The following is a 12676-nucleotide window of genomic DNA, read 5'->3' as shown; positions in this document are numbered from 1 at the left end:
TCTTTCAGGATATTTATTTAACGAAATGGGTATAAAGTGCACACAAAAAGGTGTACGAGTAAAGTATCAAAGCAAAAAAAAAAAACGCAATACAGTTACATCCTAATGGTAGAAAAAAAAAGTAAAAGACTTGTTTTTTTTTTTTAAACTTGATAAAAATAATAAAGGCTTGAAATAATAAGCTATATAAAAAAAATTATATGTAATTAATAATTTTAAATTTGAAAGGAAAAATGGATAAGCATCAGGCTAACACGAGCCAACTTTGAATTCAATTCCGTGAGTAAAATTTTTAAATATAATAATGTAAAATGTATAAAAAAAAAAATTATTTCATAAAATAAATATACGAAATATATATGTATATAAATTAATATATATTATTTTCGTGGGAAATTCCAGATATCTTGAGATTTAAGAGCCAGTATTAACGAGAAAACCCAGCAGTTTGTCATAATATATCATTTGTAGATTTAAAAAACGAGAAAATAAATGAAAAACAATCAAAAATAATAAATAAAAATTTCGTGAAACACAATATGTCGATTTTTCATTCATTAATAACAACTGACCACATTTTATTTTTATTTTTTTATTTTCATTTTTCAATTGCAGTCTCGTTTATTTTTTAGGTCAGTTTTATTTTTAATTATTTTTCATTCTTTAATTACTGTTGAAAGTAAGAAAATAGTTTAGATTCGGTCGAGTAATTCTCCTGAGATTGTCGTAAATTAATTGCTCATGACAAATCTATTGCATTTAATTCCTAGCTTATTTTTTATTTTCAACAATAACAAAAGATAAAAGAAAAAAAAAATATATAGGTACTTGAAATAATAACTTGAAATAATACAAAAATAAATAACAAAAAAATTGAATAACAAAATAAATTCTTTTCAATAATAAATAATAAATTGAAGTTATAAAAATCCACAATATTTTTTTAAAAAAATCAATGTTTATCCAGTCAATGATAACAAAATTATCCATTTCTCTGATTTCATGGTTTACTTAAGAAGAATATATTTTCTACTTCATTTGTGTTATTTTAAAATATAAACAAAATAGTCATCCTATTGTATAGAAACAATCTGGTTATAAATTGATGCTTAAAAATATAACAGCTTAAAAGTATACGACTAAAACGCGTGGATAGAATCAGTCAGTAGAATGAAAACAAAAAATAAATAAAAAAACAATATATATAACTAGAAATGTGCTTTAATTTTCCAAAAGATAACATGGTCGATGATCCTTGGTTTATCGTCCGAGATTTTAAAATAGTCTGCTCTTCTTCATGGATAGACGATTTCGATTTATATATATATACAAGTTTACAGTTACAAAATGAGAGGTATGAACAAACACCGCGCGCGTTTTAGCTAAGTGCCAGGAAGCAGCAACGTGTCTATCGGACCGAAAAAGAGCTTTGTGGGGGCCAATGTTAAAGGATCCCATTAGTTTGCAATTCGTATAATACAGATTTACCAAAAACCGTCTACTACTCTTTATATCTCTATCTATTTTTCTCTGTTATACTCTTTAAACTGCCATAATACGATTCGTGCCATTTTAAATTAGCTATATGGTTAACTCTTGCTCATTCAATTAGTTTGTCAATATATATATATATATACGTAGTGAACGTAAAGTGAGCTTAAAAAAGAGAAGAAAAAAAAAGCGGTAACATAGAGTAAAAAGTAATAAAGCAGAGAGTAATATAACCTTACAATGCTCGTTGACAAAAAGCAAGTTTACGACTCAAAATATGGTAGCAAAGTATATAAGCCTGATAAAAATCATCTGCTCAGAATTAGTTTGATTTAAACCATTTTATTTATTCAGATCAATAATAGCTTTTTCAAAATTAACATGGAATTATATAAATTATTATTTATAAAAACTCAAGAGTAATAGAAATTTTTTAAATTAAAAAAAAAAAAAAAAAAAACGAAAATTCTAATTTTATAATAAAAATAAGAAAAAAAAAAAAAATTATTACAATTCTAGGTAATGTTTCGAAACAACAAGGTTTGTATTTGTATACTTGAAATAGAATTTTATGGAAATTGGATAGACAACTGTATTTCTTCAATGCAATCTGAAAGAAATTCGATTTAACAGTAACATGACAATTTTGAAAATAGAAATATCAAAATACTTTTTGGATAAAATAGCTTTAAGAAAAATACGTGAGAAACGATCAATGATTGTTAGCCATTGAGTACATTTTTTTGATTGTATCTGAAACATTACATCCCATGTGAATTGGCTGTAGAAGCATTGTACCGGCAAATCGAAATGTAGTGTAGAAATACGAATCAGCAAAATATTTCGAAAAATATTAGAAATAAAAAATATTCCAAGAGGCATTTACCGACACCTCAATCAATTAATTATTTTCATTTTATTTGGCAACTGTTAAATCAAAACGAAACATTAAAGATTTCGAATTTTTAAATATAGAATGATTTTATTAATTTAAAATTAATTAGTATTTTATTTTATTTTGCCATTCTGATGTGTGGCATTGACTTCCGAGCCTCAGGCATATTTTTATTTTAATTATACTATACATCAAAATTTAATTATTAAAATTTTTATAAAGTTATCCAAACTAATAACTAATTAATTATTTAACTTAATTAATTAATTTTAATTCAATGAAAATAATTTAAAAAAATAAAAATTTCATAAAGTATGTTAAAGGAATTTTAATGACTATATACTTAATTATAAAATCCACATTCAGGTGTATAATAAATGAATAAACCAATTAAATATTTTTATTAATTTAGTCATAATAAATTTGTAAGAAAATGGAGAGCAAAGAAACCAAAGGTCTGTACAAGTTTTGTACTAATTGGAGCTGCGTGACTGTAAGGAATCGTTGTTTTCATTTGGGGATAGCTTCGAAGACACCCAGCATCCAATATAATAAAATAAAAAAGGTGAAAAAATAGTAGTAATAATAATTATTATTATAATTATCAAAGTATTTAAAAAAAAATATATAAAAGAAGACAATATTTTTTTAAATTTAAAAAACAACTGCAATGACAAAGGCTTCATACAAAAGTTAAAAAGTAATTGGTGTATTTTTTTATGGTGTTTAATTAAGCCAAGTGGAACAACTGATCTCACCGATGTATAGTGACAGTGAAGTATAAATGAAATTGAAAAAATGAAAAAAAAAAAAAAAAATGAAATAAAAAATAAATGAAATGAGATGAATTGTGCGCTATGAAGGTAGCAATTTGGTTTTCATTTGCGCTGGGATTTTTCTCTGTCCAACTCATTTCGAGTGATCTTGATATATATCGTTAAACCCTCAACAAATACCTTATGTAATGAATACTAAAAAGAAATTGATTTCGATTGATTGAACACCACTACTCATAATTCAAAGAATTTTTCACTTCGACAATCAAGTTTATTGTATTTTTTGTAATTTTTTTCTTTTTATTATTTCTTAAAAAAATTATTTGACACATACTTTAAAATGTTTTTTGATGTAAATAGCTGAAATCAATAAAGCTACTTGCAATTGTGACATTTATATATAAAATAGATTAAATATTTTCAATTCAGTACACGATATAGGTAATAATTAAAATTCCAAATTGTATTGTCCATGGAGTTTAAGCTGTATAATACCATGTTTTAACAAAAGGACATTGTTGATATATAGACAAATGAGTATATAGGATACTCAATATCTTTTAAAATGAACAAGCAAAACTACTCGACTGACCAAATCTTGTTGAGCTATATAACTTGGATTTCTATATTACTTGAAACTTATTGCCCAGTCTTCTGTTTATACATACACATTCTAGTCCATTGAAATTGACAATTACAATCAAACACAAACATTCAATTCAACTCTTTATTTTATCGTCATTTACGAAATTGAAATTGCTTCATTGACCCTTTGTTTCTTTGTGTTGAAAAAAAAAAAATATTATTGTGGTTATTATTTTATAAATAGTGATCGATTCATTTATATGTTTTTTTAGTGATGAATATTTTTTATTTAGAATTTTGTATTGTAAACTAATTGAATTATAGGTTAATTACATTGATTTTTATTTTATTTTAAGATATCCGTTATTTACATTTATTATATCAGATTAATTAAAAATGAATATCTATATAAAATTGATACCCAGTTTCCGTTGTAAAACATATTTTCATTAATAAAAATCAATATCATAATCGTAATAACTGATAAGTTTATGAAAAAATAAAAAGTTATACAGGAAATGAGAAAAAAAAAATGATAATAAAAAGAATTGACATAAATGAAAGTAAAAAATAAAAATGATAATTTTACGTGCATGGAATTGTTTGACTTTTTCTCGTATAGAATAAAAGTGAATTTAAATCGACAGTGATATAAAAACTTACCACTGTTTTTTACAAAATAAAAAATAACAAGAAAAGTGCTAGAGTTAAGGGAAAATGCTGAGCCAATGAAAGCTTCAATTGAATTTTATCAAGTTAGAAATACATAGCCACTCTAAGATCCTAAATAACAATTTTATTTATTTAATATTTTTTATTTTCAATGATAAAATCTCATATGTATCATTGAAAATTATAAATTAATGGAAAACTTACTAATGCAAACAGCAAAAATATATATTTCCCAAATGGAGAAAAATAAATATCAAATAAAAAATATATACGGATAGAATTAATTAGACAAATCAGAATATATTATATGTACACATAATATCATTTTACATAAATATTTTATCAACTTGATAATTAAAAAACTAATTAATAATACTTTGAGAAAATTTATCGTTCAAACATAAATTAAAATATTTTTTTTCCTTCCATAAAAATAATTTTAAAAAATATACATTTATCTTTATAAATAAATAAGCCATTTTATTTTTTTTTTTTATACATATGAAATTCGACATGTAACTTATTAAACAAGCCAGTGCTTTTTTTTTTCACCTTTAAAAAAAAAAAAAACAGAAAAATTTTTTTTTTTCAACTTTGATGTTTTAAATTTGCTTTGTAATTTAGTAACAGCATGAATTAAATAGGCGAAAAAAATAAATAAATATACAGAAACATTTTTAAAATATATACAGTAAGCTTGCAAATGTAAAAACAAGTCAATCGAGCAGTGATTTTGTATTTCATCAATCATTCGTCTATATACACTATATTGAATCAATTTGATAGTGTACAAAACAACAAGGTAAATTTGGGCATTGTCATTGTCACGTGAAATACAAACATGTTATATATATATAGTAAACGAGGGTGAATATAGGAGAGGGTACTCAAAGCTCACGCGTGTGTGATGTCGAACGACTAAAAGGGCTGATGTAGAATACATATAATAGTATTCATGATTGAGCACAGTGAATTATTGAAACGAGAGATGTATGAGAAGAGAATATACTTACAATATATATACAACAATTATTTGCATTGTTATACATGTAATTTTAAATTATTTTCCTAATTAAAATTACATTGCATAACATTACACTATTATATTGTAATTGATACAAGTAAAATTCAATATATGTTCACATCAACAATGCAATTTATTAAATACCAATGACACATTTACTTTGTTAAATTATTTAAAAACAAAAGACATATAAAATAATCAATATGTATTAATAATTAATTAATTTCAAGGCTTCTGTATTTTAATCATGTTCATATAGATATTATGTATTAATGTATTAACTAATTATGGATCATTGGTGATGCAAGAAATCAGCCACAAATACATATAAACGTGATAAGCTTTCGTGTTTACGGAGATTTGGCTTGATGTCCAAAATAGCTGTTTATTGCATGTACTCTGCAACTGCAAACTATGATTAGGATAATAACTATCGTAATACATTTATATGTACATTCTATCTATATTATGATTGATCTATATATGTAATCTCAAATGGGGTGGTTAATTTTGATCAGAAATCTGACATGTTTGTCAATTAAAACCACAATTCATCAATTTTCAATCTCCAATATATATATTCATAATCTTTGATCCGAAAATATATATTTTTAACTTGAAAAATAATTACTCAAAGGTTTATTATTAAATAATAATAATGATAATAATTATGGTAATTAATATTAGTAATTATAATAATAATAAATTTGAAAAAAAAAATATGATTTAATATTGTGTACACATTGTAAAGTATGTGGATTATAAATATTTTTTTTTTCTATAGCTATTTTACCAAATTGAAAATTTCATGTTGAAATCCTGACTCAATGCTCTTGACGTGTGTTTATCACCGAACTCTCTCGAGGGCATTAACAAATTTTTAAAATATATAAAAAATAAAAAACATTGTATGATGTATAAAAAAAAAAAAGCGATAAGCTGAAATAATAATAATAATACGAAATAACCTGTGGGTATGTCGAAATAATTTTTTTTTCACATCCAACATGAATATCTAGATGAATAAAATTTTAGATATCATTTGTATATGATTTTAAAGTGAAAAAATCGGTAAAATAAAATACGTATAAATAAATAAATGTAAAATGAAAATTTTTGTTTTTAAATTGAATTGAGAAATTTTTTTTTTTTTCCAAATAAATATATTTGTAAAAGAAAAAAAATGTGAGTATGTTTATGTGAGATTGAGCTTTTTATAATCAATGGATATTTTATTGGTGAAAAAAAAAAATCTGTATAAAACACTGTGAGAAAAATCAGAGACGATGCTGTAGGTTTAAGCATGTGAGAGATTTCAAGAAAAAAAAAAAAAAGGATAGTGTGATATGAAAGGTGGTTTATTTTGTGAAAGCATTAGACTGAGGATCTATGAAAATCCTCAAGCCTAAAAGAGGGTGGACCACCACAAGAGCTTGGCTCAGAGATTACAAAAAATCCTTAAATCTTTTGTTTGTCAAGTTTACGAATTACTTTACGTTTGAATAACTACGACAAATACAATCTCTTCAATGTGAATTAATATTATTTTTTTTTTCTCAGCTTGCAAGCTCTGTTTATTTTTTATTTTTAATTATTTTTTTTTAAGTGAGGTCAAAATAAAATAAAAATAAATCGATAAATTAATATTGCTATACTAAAAATACAACAAGCATATAAAAAATTAAATTATGAAAAATAAATTAAAGCCAAAAATATCAAATTATATTTATTTTTAGTAACAAAAATTTGTGAATTATTTAATACTACTAATTTATCACAATTAATAAATAATGTAATGAATATTTTTGGATGCTTTTAGTATCAATGAGTTATTTGAGAAACTAAAATATTTGTAGATTTTTTTAAAATAATTTTTTCCTAGTAGATAGTTTGATATTTGAATTTATAACCAAACATTTAAAACAATTTTCAGATTTATGGAAATTTAATAACGCAATTACTGATAAGTATTAAATAACACCCTCGACACTGTATCAAATTTAAATACAAAATACAAACTTTTAATTGACCGCAACATTGTTTCAATTTTCGTGTAAATAACATCACTGATATGTCAAATTAGATAAAATAAACTTTCTCAATTATTATCGTAATTATTTTGTGTAAACATATTTGTGGACAACAAGTATTGATCTCTAAATTTTCAAGTGATATAATAACCTGAAGATGTTAACATTTTGATTGTTTGGTATCAACCCCTTCGAGCTAATGTACACACAATGTTTATGAACCTAATTACTGTTTATCCAAATAAAAAAAAAAACAAACAAACAAGCATAAACAATAAAAAAATAAATGAAATTGAACAAACTGTTTTTCATTTTTTTTCATTATAAAAAACGTACAAACGTTCACAGTCGAGTTATTTAATTGTAAAAGATTGTTTATCATCTACAAATAACGTATGAAATATAAACGTCAGTCATTGCGATGCAAAACAATTTACTTCTGTATTTGTTAACTATCATTAAAGACATTTTATTAAAAATTCAAATGTCAGAGTACTTTCAAGTTGGCATAGTTGTTTGAATCGATCAAAGTTCGTTCGTTTACGTCTCTAGACACGTCACGTAGCTGTTTACCGTTGAGGTGAAACTTTAGCTACGAGATCTCTGATGAGATATATACCTAAACTGCATATAAATATGACTACAGTTTATAAATTTATTTATCAAGTTTTATTTACCGAATACTTTTTCATTTTTTTTTTTTATTCTGACTCACAACTCTATGATAAATATCAACAGTTTTCCCCAGAAATGTATAATAATAATTAATAATAATATTTAAACTATTTATAATTTGACATGATACATACACGATACATGAAATAGAAATGAAAAAAAAAATAATAATAAATAAACAGTTTAAAACAATATTGATTTTTAAATATTGACAAGATGAATAAATTATATGAGATGAAAGAGGTTATTCACGTTTCGTTAGGTTTGTGAATAAACTGTGACATATTGAGTCTATTTGAATTTACTAAATTAACGATAATGTTACTCGTGACTGAATTTTGGTTGCATACTTGTGGTAATTATTCGAAAATGTACTGAAGCTCGATAACGTTATCAGAGGTCTACATCCAATATATACACCAAGGGAATAGAGATTTGCAATGCTGCGTCAACCTTAACGTTTGTATAACATAGTTGATCAATTTGAGTGATGAACCCTTACACTAGCATCTAAAAAATCCTACTACAACTTGTATCTTTAACCTTTGAAGTTTTTTTTTCTTAATAATATTTTTTTTTTCTACTACAATGTAGATGCTAAGAACATGATCTACTATAAAATAATTCAAGTATTTCATTGTATTGAATTTTTAAAAAAGCTATATGATCCCTAACTTTACTTTAATATTAGTAAATAAAATTGATCCTCATATACTAAAAAAAAAAAATTTAATTAAAACCAAGTAAACATGAGGATAAGGGATATTTTCACAATCAAAATATCATGTTTCAGGTTGAATGTCTGAAGAGGTAGATTCATTTACATAAGATGAGAAAATGGAAAATGATCTGAGGGTAATGGTTTATCCAATGTACAATGTATACTTGGTTTTCCACAAGCAAAACAGGCAAAAGATATAGTCAAGCTGAGAATTTCTATTTCAACTATGGCAATAGGTGAATTTACACTTGGGGGCCTTTGCAGCTTTTCTGTTGGTATCATAGTAAAATTAGATAGAAAGAGCAAGAGTGAGATATGATCCAACAACACTGAATTAGAGCATTTGAAGAGATGTAAGTGGATGGGAAAGTGGCTTTACATATACATATAGAATGTAATATAATTTGGTCAATGTGACGGGCCAAGTTGAGTTTTTTCAAGAGGCATTTTAACGACTATAAGTAGGTTTCGTATACCCCCGGTGGGTTTGGTTAACAATGCATATAAATTACATAGGACTATCCCAACCGTTTGACGTGAAACTATACATTTTCATGGTATATATATTTTATGCATATATATAGATCTCTCTTTCTCACTTTGCATTCTGCTAGATGACGTAACGAGCTGGCTTTTGTGGTAATTTCCTTGTAGCGCATCATTTGGTTTGCCGCCATTATACTACTCAAACATTGTTTCACACGAATACAAATACATAAATTTATGTGTAAAAAAATTTTAAAAAATATACTATATTATGTAACGATATTGGTTATGCACTGATCCAATCATTAAAAAAAAAAAATAAAAATAAAAAATGAAATTCAATAAGTGAAAAATAAAAAAAGTTAGCTTAGCAAAGTTAAGCTTGTAAAATTTGATAAAATAAGCTTATTTACATTGAAAATAAAATGATAATAAATATATACCTATATCGGATGTCATTATACATCAATGTATAATATTGAAAATAATAATTATGTCAATATTAATAAATTATTTATGTTCCATTAATTAAATGACATTATCTCTACAAATATATAAATAAAAAATATTATTGATTTTTTATTTTCGTCATTTGCTTATTATATAAATAACTTGAAATTAAATTATAAATTGAATTAATAATTATTATTTTTAAATTTTAAAACAATTCAAAGTTGAATGAAATAATAATTTATAATTTATTTTAATTATTTTTAATAATAAAAAAGATTTACTTCCGTAAAAAGACAGTTGGATATAAATTACTAAATAGTCTTGTTTCGATTGTAACAGTTTTGTAAATTAACTATGACATTTAGCCTTAATTTAAAGTTTAAATAAAAGTGTCAGTGACACTTGGTTGTCGATTTACAAAATGACAAGCTCAAAGCTTTTTGTCCCAATTACAGATAGTATGTTATATATATTTTTTATATACAAGTGGTTGATAGAATTTTATATTTTTAGATGTTAAAACCAATGTATACATATACCTATGCAAAAAGCATGTACATATAATAATATTATATATATAGTACACTATAAATTTATATATAGGATATAAAAAATCAAGGACCACCAGGGTTATTTCCGAGATGCCCGGGCATTGTCCGATTTCTAGTAATATATTGTTGGGTAGACGATAAAATCTTGACTGTATATATATTCTCTTTCTCTCTCAACAATTTTCGAAACCCAGGTGTACTTGAAGGACATGTATACGCGTAGGGATATATTTATATTATACATATACATATATTCAGCAAACTCTATTTGATGCTTAAATAAATTAATAATATACCAGGAAGCAATATTAAATCTTCTAAATATACTATTAATTTTTTTTTTTTAATTGAATAATATTCATTTTTTATCATTTAAATGAACCAATAAACTTTCAAAAAGTTTGATATTTGATTGATATGTTTAAGCAACTGATTAAATATTTAATTTGAGAATTTGAAAATATGTACATAGTTTATTGATAATTATTTAAAATCAACAGTTGATATGTATTTTATATATATACAAATAATACGATGGCAAATGTTAACAATCCGAAAATCATATCCGTGTTATGATAAAAAATAAATTCGATAGAATATACTGAACCAACTTTCAATGGATATCATATGCATAAAAAAATATATATATATATTTCTTATAAATATGATATTTTTAATTGAGGAAAAAAAAAATTAAATTAAAAAAAATATAACCATTCAGCTTCAATCAAAATATACCGTATAAAAAATTTCTACCATTATTATCAGGAATTATTTTCATTGTCAGTGGAATGAGTTCATTGGAATTTTTTATCGACAGATGGTCGATAATATCATCATCAAAGTTTTTTCTAGTGTCGAATAAAAATAATACAGAAAAAAAATATATATAAAAAATTTTTTTTTGAATGAAATTTTTTTCTATTTTAAAGCTTGTCCTATTTTTATAGCTTCTCTCTAATACCAGCTCTCTTTTCTCGCAAATCCGACTAACTGGCATCGGAAGCCCATTATTTCTCTCAGTGATTTTTCACTCACTATAAGCACAAAAAAATTGAATAAAGGATTCACTATATTTTATCAATTTCTCATCATTCAAAATAAGAGAATAAATAAATCGAAATATACTTTGATAAAATACCTTGCAAAAATATACCTCAATTGTCACATTTACAAAAACAAGATAAAACAAAAAAAAATCCCTCACGTTCTATCATTTATTATTGTTTTTTTTTTTCTTTTATTTAACCTTTTGTTGGTTCACGAAATTTGTCGAGATAAAAATAAAAAAATCATTGGAAAACAATCTACAAATAAATAAAAAAAAAAAAAAGATCTATCGAACGTATCCGTTGGCACGTCAGGTTTATCTGCAATTTCTATTCGAACTAAACCAGGTACGAATAGAAAAAAAAAATATATATAACAAAATAGAAAAAAAAAAAAAATATCTCGGCCACACGATCCAAATGTTTGTCTTATCTCTCGGCAATTTTTTTTTGCTTCAACCTGTCCATTCGAGTCCCAGGAGTTTCCGGTGGTTTTTATCCCCATTGAAAATGAAATCACGACTGACAAGGCCCTATACATTCACCGATCAACGAGAGAAAAGACCTGACTATGTCGAATATGTATCGATAATATAGAGACGAATATATAAAACGGAAAACCCATACAAATGAAATTACTTCATATATATATACAAACACATAGTTAAGTGTATTTAACGGAATTCCGGTCGTTTGAAACGAACAATTTAATGGTTTTTCGAAGAGTACAAAGCTCGACAGGACCTCGTAGATCGTCCTTCACAAGCGTTAATGGATTGTGCACGCTGATTTTTGCTTGATGAACAAAAAATTAAAAGAAAAAAAAAAAAAAGGTTCTTCAATAAAAATAAAAGCTATACAAAATGACAAAAAAAAAAACTATGAAGCACTCAAAAAATTTAAAAAGTTTGAAAACGTCAGTATAACAAGGTTTATAATTTTCTTTGGATAACGGAAGTTTTAACAAATTTATGGATGTCAAGAACTGGTCATTTTACTCATCTCTTGAAAAATATTTAACAAGTTTTATTATTTATTTAGATTCCATGAGATTTTAATATGATTTTTAAATTTTTTGAAATTATCTGGACTTTGATAATTTAAAAGACAATTGTAAATGTGTTTAAAAAATATTTTATAATGAAATTAAAATTTTTTTTTTTTTATATAAAAATTTTCATTTAAAAAGAAAAAAACAAAAAAAAAAAAAAAAAGTCCGGTACATATGAGACTAATTTTTAGATGTTAAAAATTCTATTTGAATTCAA

The sequence above is a fragment of the Aphidius gifuensis genome, linkage group LG2 (genome assembly GCF_014905175.1).
Source record: "Aphidius gifuensis isolate YNYX2018 linkage group LG2, ASM1490517v1, whole genome shotgun sequence".
Lineage (NCBI taxonomy): Eukaryota > Metazoa > Arthropoda > Insecta > Hymenoptera > Braconidae > Aphidius > Aphidius gifuensis.
Note: the sequence above shows the minus strand (reverse complement) of the source record.